The following is a 17,788-nucleotide window of genomic DNA, read 5'->3' on the forward strand; positions in this document are numbered from 1 at the left end:
AATATACTAATTTTATCCCTTCTTTGGCGTCCATACTCCTTGGTGTTATTTTGGTGTGTACTGTACATATATCTTATGTATAGCTCTGTGTGAGTATGTGCTGCTGTATGTGATTCATATAAAGCTTGTCTTGTCTGTGCTGTCACAAGGAAATAATTCTCACTTTTGTGGTGGGATCTTGGCTTGGATATGCGGGGTCCAACCAGTCCATTGCCAGGTCTCTCTGTGACCTGTCTTGCTTCCCTTCATTCCCAAACAAGGCCATTGCTCCACCAGGCAAGAGAAGATACAAATTACTGAGCACCATTTCAGGTGACTGCAGGTGAGGGATGTGGGGGCTTTGGAGCTGCTGGGTGGAAGCCTCCAGATCCCTGAGTTACGCACGCTTATGAGCTGTGTGTGTGCAAGTGAGCATGGGTCCACAAATGTGGGCAGTGGAGAAGATGGCTTTAGAAATGGGGATAAACCTGCCCTGAAGTAGAGGGGGAGACATGTTGGACCATGACTACAGTGTCCTGGGCATGGATGAAGGCTGGAGACAGCAGCCAGGGCAGATGTGGAGTACGTGGATGGGTAGAGAAGATGTGAGAAACTGCACTGGATGGCAAACTTGAAAGGAAAATTCTGATTGGATATGAAGGTCATTAAGTGGGCAAGTTGATTCCCCTGTGGTTTCTGGAACACCTTAACTTTGCTATTTTGCTTTCCTAGTGTGCCTGCTTGAGTCACATGTGTGGACCCAAAAACTGGGTAGAAGGACTGTGACAGTGCCAGCTTGTTCGGGGACAGGAAAGGAGCCAGAGTTAACTGTGGGATCCAGTCATGGAGGAAGAGTGAAGCTTTGTGGTCAACTCTGACTTGAAGGAACCAGTGGAACAAAATGCCCACTTAATGTTCCCATCTTCTGGTCCTGCTTAGAAGAGGGTGATCTCTATTGCTTGGATATTTATGGTCTTTGTTATTATGGCATCTCTTTAAGGTCTCCACATTGTCACGATGTTCTCTACCAAGGGGATGGAGACCTGGCCCATGCAGCAGTAAAGTTTGTCAGTTTTACATATTTGCCCAGCTGAATTGTGATGGGCTTTGCTGTGGGCAGGTAAAGGTTTCCAAGAAGCTCTGGAGTTCCTGGACTTGTGACCTGAAAGCAGGAGGCATAAAATAGGTGAGGTGAAAAGTGAGAAGGATGGGTTGTTTCTTTGAGACAGTTGGGTGTTTATTAGGAGGAGGATGTGAGGCTGAAATTATTGCAGGTAAAGGCACTGTGTAACTTGGCTGCCATTTTCAAGGTTGTCAGCTGAGGCAGGTGTTATGCCAGAGCAGGATATTGCCACCTCCAACAAAGGTCTTGGTGGGTCTGGCATGACAGGGAAGACTGTAAACTGGATTTCTACTCAGTATTGCACTGCTTTTCTGGGCTGAAGAGGCAGCTCTCGGTCTAAGGAGCACTGTGGCTTGTCACCAAGAGGGGTGTGCCTGATCAGCGCTGGTGGGGTTGCTACTGGTGGTGGGATCAGAAATACTGATCCTTTCCTGCAAAGGAGGACACCTTACAGTGTGATGGAGGCCACAAAAGTGTTAAATTGTTGAGCCTGTTTTGTCACTAAACGTCACCATCAGTCAGTGAGAGCTTTGAAAATGGAAAACTTTCATAGTGTGAATTTACTGAAGATGGGGAGACACTCAACACGATTAGCTTAATATTCATTCACTTGAGCCATAGGAAGAGAGTGTGTGGACATGAGCAAGACTCCTGAAATTGGTTTTGTTTGTATCAGCCAAAGGGGGATTTTCCAAGATTGGTCCTTATGTTCTCCAAGCAAAGTAGGCTGAATATTGTTGTATCTGACTCTGCAGGAAAGCCGATGGCAGTGGCAGCAGCTCTCAAAATCGTGTATTATTCCCTTCACAGCCAAAGCTAGAGCAAGAAAAATATCTTGTGTCAACCTGGCCTTTGAAATACAAATGAGTGAGCTCAAGCTCACTTGTAAATGTCATGGTGTGCTTTTTGCTCTCGCTCCCTAATGTGGTTGCTTTGCTTTCCCAGGTAACACATTTTCAGGCTCTTGCTTCAAGTGATGCTTTGACAACAGGGAGAGGAGAAGAGAGTCGCTGTGCTTTCTGTTGAGTCCTTCAGGGCTGTTTTCCCACTGAGAAGCTGCACTGAGCCTGAGCCAACTTGAAACCATCAGCACAGGCACTGGGCTCCCATGAAAGCCTCATGTTCTTCTGTTGTCAGACTTGGGGGAATGGTGTACGAAAGGGCTCTGTGCAACTCTTTGGCTTGGCAGCCTTGGCTTTTTTTATGTGCTATACGTCTTTCTTATGGCATTTTTGTGTCCCTCTGTCAGGTAGTCTGTGTTTGTTTACTTGCTGAAACTCATTCATCTTGTTTTAAGGGTGAGTTGTCCTGTACTGGACCACTGGCAAACAGTCATGCCTGGCCAGCTGGCCAAGCCTGCTGCAAGTTTGAGGAAGCAGAGGGGCAGGCACTGATCTCTTTTCTCTGGTGAGCAGTGACAGGACTAGAGAGAATGGCACGAAGCTGAGTCGTGGTGGTAGGGGAGGTAGGTTGGTTATTAGGAAACAGTTCTTCACCTGGAGGGTGTTCAGGCACTGGAACAGGCTCCCCAGGGGAGTGGTCACGGTACCAAACCTACTGGAGTTCAGGAAGTGTTTGTACAATGCTCTCAGGCACAGGGTGACTCTTGGAGTTGTCCTGTGCAGGGTCAGGAGTTGGACTCGATGATCCTTGTGGGTCCCTTTGAGCTCAGGACAGTTTATGGTTCTGTATTTCTATGGCAAAGCGTTGATTGTGCAGTCGCCTTTAGAGCCATCTTTACTGCCTTTTTGCAGGATGCACTTCTGGGGTTTGCACTCACTCATGCAGCTTCTTTGTGAACTTCTTCCCCTCAAAACTGAATCACAAGGCACACAGAGAGCCAAGACTGGAACAGGATATGTTGCTTCTGTAGAGAAGCCCGTTGCGGAAACTAACTGTGCTATTTTGGGTTATACCACGATGGGCTGGCTGGGTTTGATGACATTTCTGTCCTGTCTGGGATTAACCTGATGGGGACGGTAAGACAAAAAATAACATTAGAAGCGAATAAACCCCTCAGAATTGCATTTTGGATGCCAGAGGATGCTCATCCTCAAAACCTAATTGTTTTAAACCAATTTGCTGATTAGTTCAAGCCAACTTTCAGACTCCTGTCTGAGTAATAGGCATTTCTGTGGAGTTAATCAGAAAGAACTGCAGTTTCTTTTACCATGAGCAAAAATAAATGTCAGACTGAGGACAATGTGTAACAGCAATGACTGGATTTGTTGACTTAGCCAGAAATACACAGCCAGTAAAAAATAAAATAATGTGGAAATACCTCACAGGCTTCTGAATCAGTGCTGACAGTCCCTCTGGAGCTTTACTTGCAGTTGGTGAATAAAGATGTTGAGAGGGGTAGCAGGAGTGGAGCAGTGCAGGAGATTCCCTCTGGGTTCAGGTGGGTCAGGGCTCTTCCTCATCTCTCACTCTGCCCATCTGCAGGGGCTCAGCATCCCAGGCTGGACTTAACCCCTGCCTTTGTGCTTCTGTTTTGGGAGAGAAAGAAAGAATCCTGGGACAAACTTTTGGCTGGTAAGTTTTGCTAGATCAGAGCTGTTTTCTGAGCATGATAGAGCCAAGAGAGGGCTCATCCATCCCAGCTTGGGTGCTGCAGAGCTGCAGTTCAAATGCCCACAGCCAGTGCTGCGTGGTGAGTAGATGAAGTGACATGGCTGTCACAGAGGTACTTGGGTGCCTTGGTGAAGAGCTTCTCAGGATCTCCCATCCAGCCCTCATTATTGTGGTGAGTTGACACTGGCTAGATGCCAAAAGCCACTCTGTCACTTCCCTCTGCAAAGGGAGAGGGGAGAGAAAATAGTAACAAAAGGCTCATGAATTGAGATAAAGGCGGGGGAGATCATCAACTAATTACTGTCATGGGCAAAACAGACTTGATTTGAGGAAATTAATTGAATTTATTACCAGTGAAAATACACCAATCAAAATCAGAGCAGGATAATGAGAGATAAAATGAATTTTACAAAGACCTTCCACCCACCTATTCCTCCTTCCCAGGCTCTACCTCCTTCTCCTTGGACAGCACAGGGAGTTTACCATCAGTTCATCACAGGTTGTGTCTGCTGCTGCTCAGAGAGGGGAGTCCTTTCCCTCCTCTCCCATGTTCGCTCCACGAACTTCTCCAGCGTGAGGCCTTCCCATGGGCTGCAGCTCTTCACGAACTGCTGCAATGTGGGTCACTCTTCCGAGGGGTGCAGTCCTTCAGGGACAGGCTGCTCCAGTGTGAGTCCCCCACAGGGTCACAAATCCTACCAGGAAACCTGCTCTAGCATGGACTCCTCCCTCCATGAGTCCTCAGGTCCTTGTCAGGAGCCAGCTCCAGCACAGGTTCACAGCCCTGTTTCAGTCGTCCACCAACACGGGTGTGGTCTTCTCCACAGGCTGCAGATGGATCTCTGCTCCCCTGTGGTCCTCCATGGGCTGCAGGGGCACAGCTGCCTCACTATGGGCTGCACCATGGGCTGAAGTGCCTGAAGCACCTCCTCCAGCTCCTTCTTCACTGTTCTCCGTAGAGAGTTTATCACTAGTCCAACTATGTGAGTTTGGCATCATATTGGGATACTATGGTGTGGAGGAGGCAGATACAGTGTACCCTCTTTCTGGCTGGTTAATACCCTAGCTTGCAGTGAATCCACCCTCCCTCCCCACCTCTAAAATGGTAAAATGTTTTTTACCATTTTAGTTAGAAACATAAACAACCTGGTGTTGTGTAACAGGCTGCCAGGGCTTGTTGCTCATCCCCCACAATGCTCAGCCACAGAGGATACACACAGGAGCTGGTACTCCAGCCCTGTGCCTGGGTTCCTCCCCATGCATCACTGTGATTTAACAATATGTGGTGGGAGACTTAGCAGACTGAAAAGGGCTTCATCTTCCCTGGATGAGCTCAGCTTTTTTTACAACACTCCGCTTCCACCGGTTGATGTCTTTCCAAGAGTCTGAAGTCAGGATAGTGACCCTGAAGTCAGGATAGTGACCCACAGCCAGAGCATCTGCTAGAGCTCTCTGGATGAAGTGCTGAGCCTGCTGCCCTCTGGGCAGGAGCCTGCCAGGAGGTTTGCCCATAAACTTCTGGTATTTAGTGTGGTAAAACAGGGGTTTATAGAAAGTTTTAGTGGTGGCAGGGGTGTGCCAGTGTGCTTGGATGCATTCATGAAATAATGTTGTTGTTTGAAGGAAGTTGCTGAAATGGTACCCATGGCTGGTACAATCAGGGAAGATTTACCTTCTCTCCATTTCTCCTGTTTCCTGCCCATCTCTTTTGATAATTTTGAGTCTTTCTGTGTTGTGCTTCTTTAACTTTTTGTTTGCTTACAAACCTCCAAGGAGTGCTGTTAACTTCATAGAGTTTCAGTGCTTTTGCCTTTGCTGTGTTGAGCAGTGCGTGCCGGTTGGATCATTGCTGTTATTTCAGATTTTCCCGTCTCCCCACAGGCTGCTTTTGATGTCAAAGGCACTTGTTGAAAAAAGGAAGATTTCCACAAAAAAGCTTATCACACCTCTGATACTTTCAAGCACGACTCCTGTTGCGCATCTGTTCTGCTTTCCCTTGTCAATTAAAAGCTGATTAAAGGGGTAGGAATACCAATTTCGGCTATTTTTAGGGCACGCATCACTTTGATACTTTTGCAGTGGGATGTCCAGAAGACTACTTGGTGACGGGTGCAGGGACTTTGGGGCATGCCCGTGGGCCCCAGGCACTGCTGCCTGTCAGGGCACTGCAGTGCTGAGCATCGACGTGGCAGCCCTTGGGCCGATCAGCAGCAGAGGCTGGGAGTTTGGGGAAGCTCTACAGCGGAAACATGTACTTCATCTGGCTGAACCCTCTCCTTTGGAAAGTGGGAATAGGTCCAAATTTCCCACTTGCTGGAGCTTTCCCCTGTGTGCAAGCTCTCCCCTCTCCTTCTAGATTGCTTTCCATTTTCCAGTGTGCAGCTGACACATCTGGGTAGGAGCATCATGGGCTTCTGTGCAACACATCAGCCTTATACTACCATGCTGACTTCCCTCAGTGATATCCCGAGGGATAGGGATAGCAGTGATGATAGATAGCTGCTCTCACCCAGCAATACCCTTCTCAGTGCAATCCTTCTTCATGGATTGTGTTTCCCACCCTGCATGGAGACAGCCAGAAGAGTCCTTTGAAGCCTGAGCATCACCTTGTACAGGTGGAACCTCTTTTGGACATGAATCAGGAGGCAGCATCCCTAATTTGGATTGACAGAGCAGTGTTGGAGCCACAGCTCAAATCTGCCAGAGCCTTTTCTGGCAAATCACTTCAAAAAGGGTGTTTCAGTGTTGTTTAATGAACAGAAGAGAAAGCTGAGCATGGGGCACAGACAGGTTGCAAGGCAGGAGTTAACAGCTGCAGGTACCTCCAGGAGCAACCAGAGCTTCACAGTACCATAGCCAATACCAGGGCCAAGAGCAACTTTCCTGTCTGTTCACTTACTTTACTTTCCCACCTGAGTGTTTTGTGCAATTTTCAAAGCATTGTGTGCATATTCTGATTCTCTTCCCCTGGACTAAGCAGGTATCCTTCTTTCCCTTCGTTGGTTTCTTCACACAGAGGTAGGGAATGGCAAAATATTTGTTCAGAGATAAAATAAATGTGTTTTATCTAGTCAGGAAACCTGGGTATGGGCAATACCTGAGTATAGTTTTTGTTTGTTTGAAGCAGCTTGGAATTTTTAGGAAAATCAGACGAATCTTCCCTCAGGATGAGCTACTTAACAAGTGTCCTGCCATCCAGACTGATAAACACCAGGCAAATCCAAAACAGAACCCAGCACTGTTCTCTCCAGATGCCAAGTTTGTGTTTGCTTTGGGGTTTTAATTATAGGCAGTTCCCTCAAAACCAAATGAGTGTTTTATTTGTTATCGTCTTCCCCTCTTTCTCCTCCTCCTTGTGCACTTCTCCCTTCTGCTGCCTGTTGGCTGCGTGCTGGGCTTTGCTGGGCTGCACCATTCCTGCCACCACGGGGATGGCACCGCTCTTGTCTCCAGCCCTCCTCAGCCCTTGCTCTTGCTCTGGCACTGATCCACCCACAGCTCACTGTGCAGATGGAAAGTAAGCTTGTGTCTGTACTGGGTGAGCTTTCTGCTGGTCAGTGAGCTGCATCAGCAGCTGGAGGGCTTTGGGGTGCGCCAGGGCCAGCAGTGGCTTTAGGAAGTGAGGAAAGGTTACCTGGTCTTTTTCAGTAGCAAGTGTTACACTTGCATATATTATGGAGCTTTCAGCCCAATCCAGGTCACCCAGCAAGGCTGCATCCTCATCACTTAAAAGACAAGAAAGTTTAGTGGATTTTTTTCTCCCTCCAAAAAGGTCAACTGCTTTGAGAGTCCCAAAACCACCGAGGTATAGATAGTCATTGATTTTTTCACCTCTAAACTATTGGGAAAGTAACCCCAGTCCTCTGCGGGTAACCATGGCACAGGGTAAAATTTTATTTCAATAGAAGGGAATGGCCTGGTAGATTATCAGCTCCTTTTATTTCAGTGTAGGGTTGTCTTGTCACCCACGCACATGTAGAAATATGCTTCGTTCTCATGTGTTCACTGATGCATTCAAGCTAAACAAGATTGAGCCTGGTGGCTGCTTGGATAGGGCATTCCAGGTGCCATCTGTACATGAATACACTGGTGGTGCAGGGAATGTTTTTTTCCCACCTGTATGAGACACTTGTTTTTGGAGGTGCCTTCTGATGATCATTCGGGATGTTAGCGCCTTTCTTTGTACACTCACATTTATCTTTGTATTTGCTAAATTTCAATTCTCTTTCTTCCTTCTGAACAGTTTTCTTTTTGTTGAATAAACTGTTCCTCACAAACCATACCAATGAGGTCACTGATGTTGTGAGGGGTTTGGGTGATTGGGTTTTTAACAGCTCTTTTCCACCCAAGGGTGGGTTTCCCTTCATTTTTCACCTTCTAACTGGTTTTCCAAGCCTTCCTCACCTTGTGAGTTCCTAAATATGGGTTTTTAAATGTAGCTGTGGGATTCTTTCAAAGAAATTTAAGCCTTCTGACAATAGAGTTGCACTTTTTGTGTTGTTTTCCACAGACCTATACAATATAAAACATTGTTCCCCAAGGACCAGATGGCTTGAAATCCACCATTCAACCAGGGTAGAGTAGCACACTTGTTCACTTAAATCTGTTCCTTTTAATAGTTACCAGTTATGGTTATTAGGAATTTTCTGTGCTGTAGGTGATTTGTAACCCTTCCATTCTCATATAACTGTGTGGATGGCAAAATCAGAGGTCTGGTTGGTGTTTGCCCAGGGCACCCACTTTGGTCATATGAGCTTGGGCAGAGTGCTGTACTAACGTGGCTCTGTGGCTTTTGTCTTAAGCTGGATTGAGTCCTAGTCAACTTTGGGCACAAGCAGAGCAAGCCCAGGTCTGTCTGCACATGTCTGGGTGGACACATCCCATTCAGATCATGTGAAATCCCTACTCATCAGAGCCTTAGAGGGACCTTCTTGCCTTTGGCTATGCCTGTGAACTGTGTAGCACTGGATATACAAAATAATCACAGGGAGCCTGAAAATGCCTGTGATGTGAAATTGTAACACTAATAAAAACAAAGGAATTGTTTGTGTTCAACCAAGCAGAGTCGTGCCTGTTTCTCAAAGAACAATGTTTTCAGCTTTACACTCCTTGGAGAAGCCCTGATCAACAGTGCTGTTGCTGACCTGCAGCGTAGGTGATTGCGAGGTGGCAGGCGCAAGCTCTTGCCTAAGAAACTTTCTCATGTGCACATGTGCAAAATGTCTGATGTGAGTGTGGGAAGTGCTTCCCAGTGGGGAAGGCAGGGCCTGTGTTGTGCAGTGCAGATGCTGTGGTGTCCCTCTGTATGGGGCAAATCAATCCCGAATCTGCAGAGATGCAGCTCAGCCCCAGCGAGAAGCACCGAAGGAGGTAGGGGAGCTCTCCCTGTGTGTCTGTAAGGTCTGTGGTTTATGCCTGGCTTCTGTCAGTGGCAGTGTTAGTTCAGGTCGTGTTCTTCTAATGGATGAGTGTAAAGGGAGAACAAACCCATCCCTGCTGCGTGTGCATGTCTGTTCTGTGCTGCAGTGCACAGGTCCCATGTGGCTGTTGGATTCTCATCAGTCAGCGGGTCCTGCTTGGGGCTGCTGGCACTTGTGGCTGGGCAGGGCAGGCTCAGCCCTGCCCGTGGCATGGCCAGCCCTGGAGCCTGGTGGAAGAACTTGTCTTGCAAGTCTCTCCTGGGCAGCAGAGGGAAAGTCACTGCCATGTGGGCTTGCTTTTTTTCCCCCTATGTCTTTCAATTTGGGAGAAGCTCTGTGTCAGAGCTGCCCAGGGTGTGAGATGTGATACTCATGGGTTGTCTTCCTGGCCACTTTGGCATCTCCTTGACTGGATAGCAGAGATGCCAGCACACATGTGGGGGTTGGAGCTACTGGCAGAGTTGGGACCAGAACACTCTAAGGTTTGCTCAAGGCTGTTTGGAGCCAAACAGCAGCAAGGGGTGCTTGGTGTTGGTCACCTTTAGATGACAAAAGTGGAGGGATGGAAAAGTTTCAGGGATCCAGAGCAGCTCATCTGGTCTCACCGTGACCCTGACGAGGATGGGCTGAGAGAGCTGGGGTTGTTCCGTGCAGAGAAGAGAAGGCTCCTGGGAGACCTTATTGTGGCCATTCAGTACTTAAAGGGGGCTTATAAGAGATGAGGACAGACTTTTTGTCAGGGCCTGTGATGATGAAGGGTAATGGCTTTAAACTAAAGAGGGTAAATTCAGACTAGATATAAGGAAAACAATTTTTTACAATGCGTGTGGTGAAATGGTGGAACACATTGCCCAGAGTAGAGCAGATGTCCAATCCCTGGAAACATTCAAGGTCAAGTTGGGTGGGGCTCTGAACCACATGATCGAGTTGATGTCCCTGCTCTTTGCAGGAGGGTTGGACTGGGTGACCTTTAAAGGTCCCTTCCAATCCAGCCTATTCTGCGATTTCCAGTCTGACAGAGAGAGCATCACTGCAGTGCCGTCATGGTTGCCAGCAAGCAGCTTGTGCTTGCAGACAAGGGTAATGCTGTGGTCTTTGATGTACAAGAAATCATTGTGGGATGCCTTCCATGTTACCAAGAGTGGTGTGTCAAGAGGTGCTGGTAGTAACTGGTGGAAGCACCTTGTGCTGTGATTTGTTTGGGAACAAATAGGGTGTTGCTGTAAGTAGATGCAGCAACAGGTTAGCTGGGTCTGGGTGCACTGTGAAGTGTGCTCAAGTAACTTGTGGCTTCCTGACTACATTATGCAGGTGGCCTTCTTGGTCATGTTGTCTGCTGTAAGCCTGGGGATCATACCCAGTGCAAGCAGATATCTCTTGACCTTGATGGGTGTTTAAAAGTGTTATTTTCCCCACTGTGACAGTAGGAGCACTAACCATGCCCCAGAGCCTGTTGTCCTTTGTACAAATGTTGAATCAAAGGCTGTCCATCCCCCAAGGAGCTCATGGTGTGGATCAATGACAGGAGGTTGTGACTGGTACATGCATGTGGGAGAGTAAAATAAAAATGCCAGGGCACTATTGATTATCTTGACAGACATGCCTGAGAACACCAGCAGCCTCACAATTATTGAGTTTTTTGGTAAATGTCACAGCAAAGGAGAGTTTTTATGAAGTCGCTGAGGTGGTCTGGTAGATATTTGAGATGAATTTCTACCAGACAAGGGGCAGGAAGGGAGAAAAATAATTTAGTATCTAAGGCATTTTCCATTGACTGGCCCAGGAGACCAAGTTCCTCAGTAACAGTCAACATCATAAGAGTCAACAGCAGCTAGTGGGTACTTCAGGGCATGGGGTAAGCATTGAGAGTTACAGAGCTCGTGTGATGAAACAGGGAGAGGGGCTATCCTTGAGAAGATGAAGTGGGATAGAAGGCATGACCCACGTGGTAGTACTCTTGCTGGTCAGGAGGGTCTCAGGGAAGGGTGGGTGTATTGGCTGGGATGTGGGAAAGCAAGAGCTTCAATGACAATGGCAGATTTGGATGCTGGATGGAAGAGCATTCAAAAGATGTCCTGAGACTTATTTTTGAACATGAGACCAGTCTGGAGCAGAGAGGAGAGTCTGCATGGAGGAGAGCACAGACCATCATAATGATACAAATTTCTGGTGGAGGTGAAGGGGAGGTAGAGAAGGATGGGAGCATGGGTGGAACACAGGGCCCATGGGGAGGGAAATCTGAGGTTGAACTGGAGGATGATAAAAGAGTTAGGAAGGGAGAGATGAGAGACTGACAGAGGCAGGTTGGAGAAGCCAAAGCTGAGTAGAGGGACATAGGGATTTTGACCTTTGGCTATGGAGCCACTCTTTTTTCAGTAGAACCATGAATAAATAATATTATTGCTTCCAGACCCATTCAGGATCCTCTGCAGATAAACCAGTGCAGACAGGGAAAAGCTTTGTGTGTAATGTCATCTTGGAGTGCATGAAACAGAGCAGAACCAGATGGGCAAGAGAGGTGATTATCCCACTCTGGTCAGCATTGGTTTGGCCTCACCTGGAGCTCTGTGTGCAGTTCTAGGCCCCACCAGTTAAGATGAATGTGAAGGTCCTTGAATGCATCCCAGGGAGGGCAACAAAGTTGGTAGAAGAGCTGGAAGTCATGTCCTGTGAGGAGCATGTGAGGGCTCTGGACTTGTCTAGTTTGGAGACAAGGAGGCTGAGGGGCGACTTCATTGCTCCCTAACAGCTTCCTGAGGAGGGAAAGGGGAGAGGAGAGGGCAGTGCTGAGCTCCTCTCCCTGGGATCCTGTAGTAGGATGTGTGGGAATGGTCCTAAGCTGCATCAAGGAAGGCTTGGACTGGACATGATGAATAATTTCTTTGCTAACAGTTGTCAAACACAGAAACAGGCTTCCTAAAGAGGTGGTGAATGCCCTGAGCCTGACAGCATTTAAGAGGCATTTGGACAGTGCCTTTGATTATATTCTTTAACTGTTGGTCACTCCTGAAGCAGTCAGACATTTGGACTACATGTTTGTTTTAGGTCTCTTCCAACCAAAATGGTCCGTTCCATTCCTATCCTATCCTATCCTATCCTATCCTATCCTGTCCTGTCCTGTCCTGTCCCTGTGCTATGCTATCCTATTCTGTCATCAGAAGTGGCTCTGTCTGTGTGCTTTGGTCAGGGACCCCTGCTGCACTCCTGCCTAGGAAGGGATCTGCCTGGCTCCAGGCACTTTCTATCCCATCTCCCCACTTGTGATGGGGATGCTGTTCCCATAAAAGAGGCATGTGCTGATGTCTCTGCCTGGCTACACAACCCAGCTCTGGAAAACCTCAGCTCCTAGATTACCAGCATAGCAGGGCTCTCTGTCTGCAAAGGTGTAAGATTACAAAACACACACTCGCAAGGCTTAACCAAAACCACCTCATTTTTAGCAGTTTGTGAGGGTTTATTCATTACGCTTCAGCAGAGGAATGCAGGAATGTGAGCAGCATTAAACCTATTCATTTGGCAGGAGGCATCTCCTCTCCCCTGCTCCAGCCTGCTTGGCTTTAATGATAATTGCACCTCTTGAGTTGCTGAGCTGGCTCTCTGCCACACTGGCCCTCCCCACACAGATGTGTGTGGCACAGTGCTGGGAAAGAAGGCTGGAGCCGGGAAAGAGCTTTGGCTAATGCTTTGGAGCAGGGCTGTCATTCCCTCTGGGATGCGCTCCACACGCTGCTTTGCATCCTGCCCTACATCTCATCCTGCATCCTGCCCTGAATCCTGTCTTGCATCCCATCCTACTTACACCTCTTCCCAGACTCCCCTGCTGTGGGCAGCTGCCTGCTTCAGAAAAGGCTTTGCCTTCTCCCTGCCAAGCCCTCAGCCCTGCAAATGGCCTAGGCTGAGGTTTGAATGGCTCCTATCTCCTTTCCAAAGAGCCTGTTCTGCATGTCCTAGGCCACCCTGCCTGTGTAGCACTGCCCCAGTGCCAGCATGGGCAGAGACTCATGGATGTTCTTTTGCTCTTGACTCTGGGCAGGGAAGAGGGTGACAGTCACTCCCTAACTCTTACATATCCTGGTGGGGAATTCATGTTGTTGTTGTTGTTGTTATGATTATTATTATTTCTTCGGTGCCTCTGATTAACCATCCACAAATGCATCTAACAGTATCCTAGCATCGAAAATTTAACTACTGATTTTAAAAGCCTTGTCACTTTAAGAATGGGAAATAATAATACAAAAAAAACCACAAAAACCAAGGCAGCAGTAATTTTTGTTGGCTTGTTAAGAATTTGAAAGATGCAATAAAATCAGATTTTGGCTTTATTCATGCTGCCCGTTCCCAGAGGAGGAATGTGGTGCTCTGCATAACCTGGCTGCTTGCAGCAGCTGCTGCTGTCACTGCTCTCGGCTCTGCTGCTGGAGTTTCACATAAAGGGCCTGGGAAGCTGAAGGAACCGGTAGCGCTGGATCACTAATGAGAAGACAAGTACTGTGTGTGAGATGGGGATGCACAGGCTGGGCAGCTGGAGCATTTGTCAGCAGAAGTGAGCTCCGTGGGTACAATAGCACTGTCGACCTAAGAGAAGCTGATGCAGTTGAATTTGAGCCACAGAGACATGAGAACATTTTATTGAAGGTAGCTTCAAGGTCTGTTTAAAGGACACTGTTCCAAAGGGTCTGTAGTGAGAATGGGAGCAGCCTAATTCAGTTCATTAGCTGGGGACCAGCCAGCAGCTGGGGGCCCCAAGGTTTCACCTGCTGCACAGCACCAAAGAGGAGACAGCCTGTTCCTAGAAGCTGAGATGAAACTAATTGTGTTTCAGCAGCTGGGATGCATTTGGACAGAGTCTATTAACTGCACATGTACTTAAAATATTAATTAAACCCTCTTTCCTGGCAGGACTGGGTGATGGAGAGTTAAGTGGTAAAGAGGTTTTCTTAGCCCCCCCATTCCCATATTTGGGATCCTCAGGTGCAGTGCTTTGGTACCCAACTTCTGGATTTTGGGCTAAGTCACTAAACTGCTTCATGCCTGTGGTCCACAGTTGTACAGCAAGAGCTAGGGCAGAGGTGGTCTATGCTCTCTATCAGCCGCAGTTTTGGTCATGGGTATCACCAGTAGATAGTCCCTAGTCCCTGTCCAATTTGCTCTTGGTCAGGTTGAACCTCTCTGAAGGTGTGACTTTTAGACGCATTATCATCAGTGGCTATGATGATAATCCCTTAATTGTTCATTTGTACAGTAATTTAAGAGTTTACAAGAAGGCCAAATGAATTAATCTGAGGAGGGTGAGAGGATGGGATGGACAAAATAGGGCCACTAGAGCAAGTAAAGGAATTAAAAAAGAGCAAATAAGTCTGTGGCAAGATGAGGGACTCTACTGTCTGCTCTCTCCACCTAACACATTCACTGTCCGGAACTGAGAAGAAGCAGCTGCTTGACAGCACATTGGAGAATATATATAGCAAACAGAAATACTTTGCATCATCTTCTGTCCTGGTGGTCCTCCAGTCAGGGTGGACCAGCTGACCATGTGATGCCCTCCATGGTCACCTGTACAAGTGATTCAAACAGTCAAGCACCATCACAGCCATAGCCCCAGGCGTCGTGCTGCTGGAAGGGTCCAGCTTTGCAACCTTTGGGCAACTCTGAGGTCAGAGTTGTTTGCTTTGATAGGGACTCTGTATGGCAAGGTCCACACACTGGTAGCTCCTGGTTCTCTGAAATGCCCTCTCTCAGTCACCTTAGTGTGTAGTTGTTTAACTCAGACCTTGGACACAGAGGGTTTGGGACAGTAAGAACAGAACAGAAATCCTTAGTGATTTTTTGGTGGTTTTTTTCTTGAAAACGCCTGCAGATATCAATCTTATTTTTTTAATGGAGAAACGGATCCACATGTGCTACCTGCCCTGACAGCCCTTGCTCTCTGCAGAAAGTCTGCATTCCTGACCTTAAAACACAGAAAAATTCTAATGAGGAAAACAACAAACAAACACGAAACAAAAGAAAGAAGCGATGTATTTCCGACTACCCTCGGAGCAGGGACAGTGCCCAGTGCTTCCCAGCACCTGTAAAGGTGGGGCACGCCCTATCCTGGGAAATGGCTGTGCCATGTAACCGCCCTGCTCTCCTGCCGGTAACTCATACCCTGCAGCGAGGCAGCGCAGAGTGGATAGACTTGTGCTCAACCAGTCCTGCTTTCTCCTCGCCCAGTGGGTTGTTGGGCAACTTAAGGATTGCTCAACCCAGTGGAAGTTTCTCCATCAGGATGACGGGTGCTAACTACACTTAAGTAGTCATTAAGTTCTTTGAGATCTATGGAATCGAATTAAAAGATAAGGAGAGGAGGTGGGGGAAGGGATACAAGTGTCACGAATTTAATTGCGAAATCTTTTTCATTGTATCACCTTAGTATTTATTCTGATCCCACTGCTACTGTTGGCTTTCTAGACCTAGATAAAGATTGTGGTGAACCCAAGACCCTGAATCTTGCTGTTGCTGCTAGGTTATGCTTGACATCATTACTGTGTTAACAGCAGCAGCAAGACTGATAAAAAATATTTGTGTCTCCTGGAACGTAACCTCTTTGGGATGAGAAGAGGTCCTGGCACTGCACTCTGCCCAGATTTAGCCACAGATAATGGGAGTTTTTCCTACCGACATCTTGGGGCGATGGATGGTTGTACAACACAGTCCTTTCGTAGCGTCCTTGCAGTGCCTGCTCTTCTCCGTGGGCTTTCTTGTCCGACGGCGGGTGGTCAGGTGCCACTGTGGGGCTCAGGCTGTGCCAGCCATGTGCTGCCCAGTCAGGCAGGGCACAGCTGGTGACTTGCTCTGCGGTTGTTGCAACCCTCTCCCAGGACCTCTGGCTGAGCTCAGCTCTGCGTGTATACACATGCAGGGGAGCATCGCGAGAGCCGGCAGTCCTTCCTCCTCCTCCTCCCTGGTGCTGGAGCTAGCTGGCGAGCCGGCATCAAAGCAAAATTTCCCACTGCTGTCTCTTTCCTCGGAGGCTGCCTGTCTCCGTCGCTGGCTTTCAGTGGCGTTGGAGCCTGCCTGGGAATGGGCGCCACTCCCACATAGCTCCTGGGTCGACTCTCATTAGGAAGGGCGTATTCCTTGGAGAGGGTGAGCTGTGCCTCTCATTTTGTTTCTCCACGTAGGAGCCGGGCTGCAAAGCCAGGACGCAGAGCTGTGTTTCTTCCCCAGGGCTTGTTCTCGCTGGGGCTGGCTGTGGCTGGCAGCCCTGTTGGTCGTGGTGTGGTGATTAACGCTGGCACAGTGGCACTGCCTGGATGGCTGAGCCCTTCCTGTGTGTACTGGGCTGTTCTGCTGGACCCTGGGCAGGTGCCCCATCAGAGCTGTGCCCTGGTTTTGGGTGGGGGTCTTACCGCTTGTCCTGAGTTCCCCATGTACTCTGTGGTGGTGAAGGACATCTTCAGGGAAAAAGTCACCGTCCCCAGTTCTGGTGCTGCTGTTCCCCAGGGTCCTTCCAGAGCTGGTGGCCCTGATGTAGCTCAAAAACCCAAACTGGGTACTTTGCTAGTGAAAGAGGGGTAATGATTTGTGCCAGAGACAAGGAGTGAGTTGTGCCCTCTCCAAACCAAGTGAAGAGATCTGGGCTTCAGAATCTCCCCAGAAGTGGTTTCCATCTTGACACTACCCAGCGCTACTGGGGTTACTGGGTAAAACACCATGGTCTTGTCCCCACATCTTCCCACTGACTACATCATCATCATTTATCCTTAGGCTTTATCAGGGTGCAGCCGCTGATGCAGCTTGGGTGCTCACTCATCTCCTTAGAGCAGGAGGAGGAAGAGGAGAGGTTGCCCAGAGAGTAGGTAGATGCACCATCCCTGGAAACATTAAAGGTCAGGTGGGACTGTGCTCTAAGCAACCTGATCGAGTTGATGTCCCTGCTCACTGGAGGGGTTTAGAGTAGATGGTCTTTAAAGGTCTCCTGAAACCCAAATGATTCTATGAGGGCAGCCCCCAGCCTGGCTAACCCAGAGGGGCGAGTGGGGTGCAGGGCATCCCCCGACCTTGTTGCAGAGTTGTAGGAATGGAAGACAGAAGCTGGCCCAGCACATGGTGCCATGAGCAACAAAGGCATAGTTGCATGCACTGAGGGGAGATCTGAGTACTCACATTGCTCAGTTAAAAATTCCTCCCAAAATGAGTGTCTCAGGACCTTTTTAAAGGCTGTTGCTAATTAATGCAGACCCTACCTGTGCTTGCTCTTCAATAGCGGGGTGCATCAGTCTGAAAGCAGGCTGGAGAGGCAAAACAAGTTTTGGGTTTTTTTCATCTTCCCACAAGACATGCCTTTCTGAACACCAAAAGACATATTTGCATTTTTTGGGACATAGTGTGAATACTTCTAGCAAATACTGAAATAAATACACGTGTCCATCCCACATGAGTATATTCACGGCAGTAGGAGATAACTGCATTTGAAGGCATCAGCATCTTGTTACTCCTGCATAGCTTGTTGGTCAGGGAGCCTCGTGAAGTTGTCATGTCCTTTGACTGTTTCAGCTCATACCTGTATTGTCCCTGGTGTGTACCCAGCTTCAGCCGTGGGCTTCTCTCTTCAGCACCTAGTCAGAAACAGCTTGCCTTGGGTTTGCACTTGATGTTTCTAGCTGGTTCCTCCCGTGCTGCAGGATCGCACAGTAAGCCAGTCAGCTGA

General features: G+C 48.3%; 2 long non-coding RNA genes across 2 annotated transcripts in view; one reads left to right on the forward strand and one right to left on the reverse strand.

Annotated features, from left to right (window-relative positions):
- LOC121668396 overlaps positions 1 to 17,788 on the forward strand; it is a 76,038-nt gene that overhangs the window by 30,575 nt on the left and 27,675 nt on the right. The gene's annotated exons all lie outside the window — the stretch shown is intronic.
- LOC121668397 lies at positions 1,644 to 16,220 on the reverse strand. Its single transcript, XR_006017360.1, has 3 exons — positions 15,754 to 16,220; positions 3,384 to 3,591; positions 1,644 to 3,069 (listed from the first exon to the last, which is right to left on the reverse strand). It is a non-coding gene; the product is annotated as an uncharacterized LOC121668397 (long non-coding RNA).

Source organism: Corvus kubaryi, unplaced genomic scaffold (genome assembly GCF_017639235.1).
Source record: "Corvus kubaryi isolate FWS band 111438036 unplaced genomic scaffold, C.kubaryi_AGA036_p1.0 37385, whole genome shotgun sequence".
Lineage (NCBI taxonomy): Eukaryota > Metazoa > Chordata > Aves > Passeriformes > Corvidae > Corvus > Corvus kubaryi.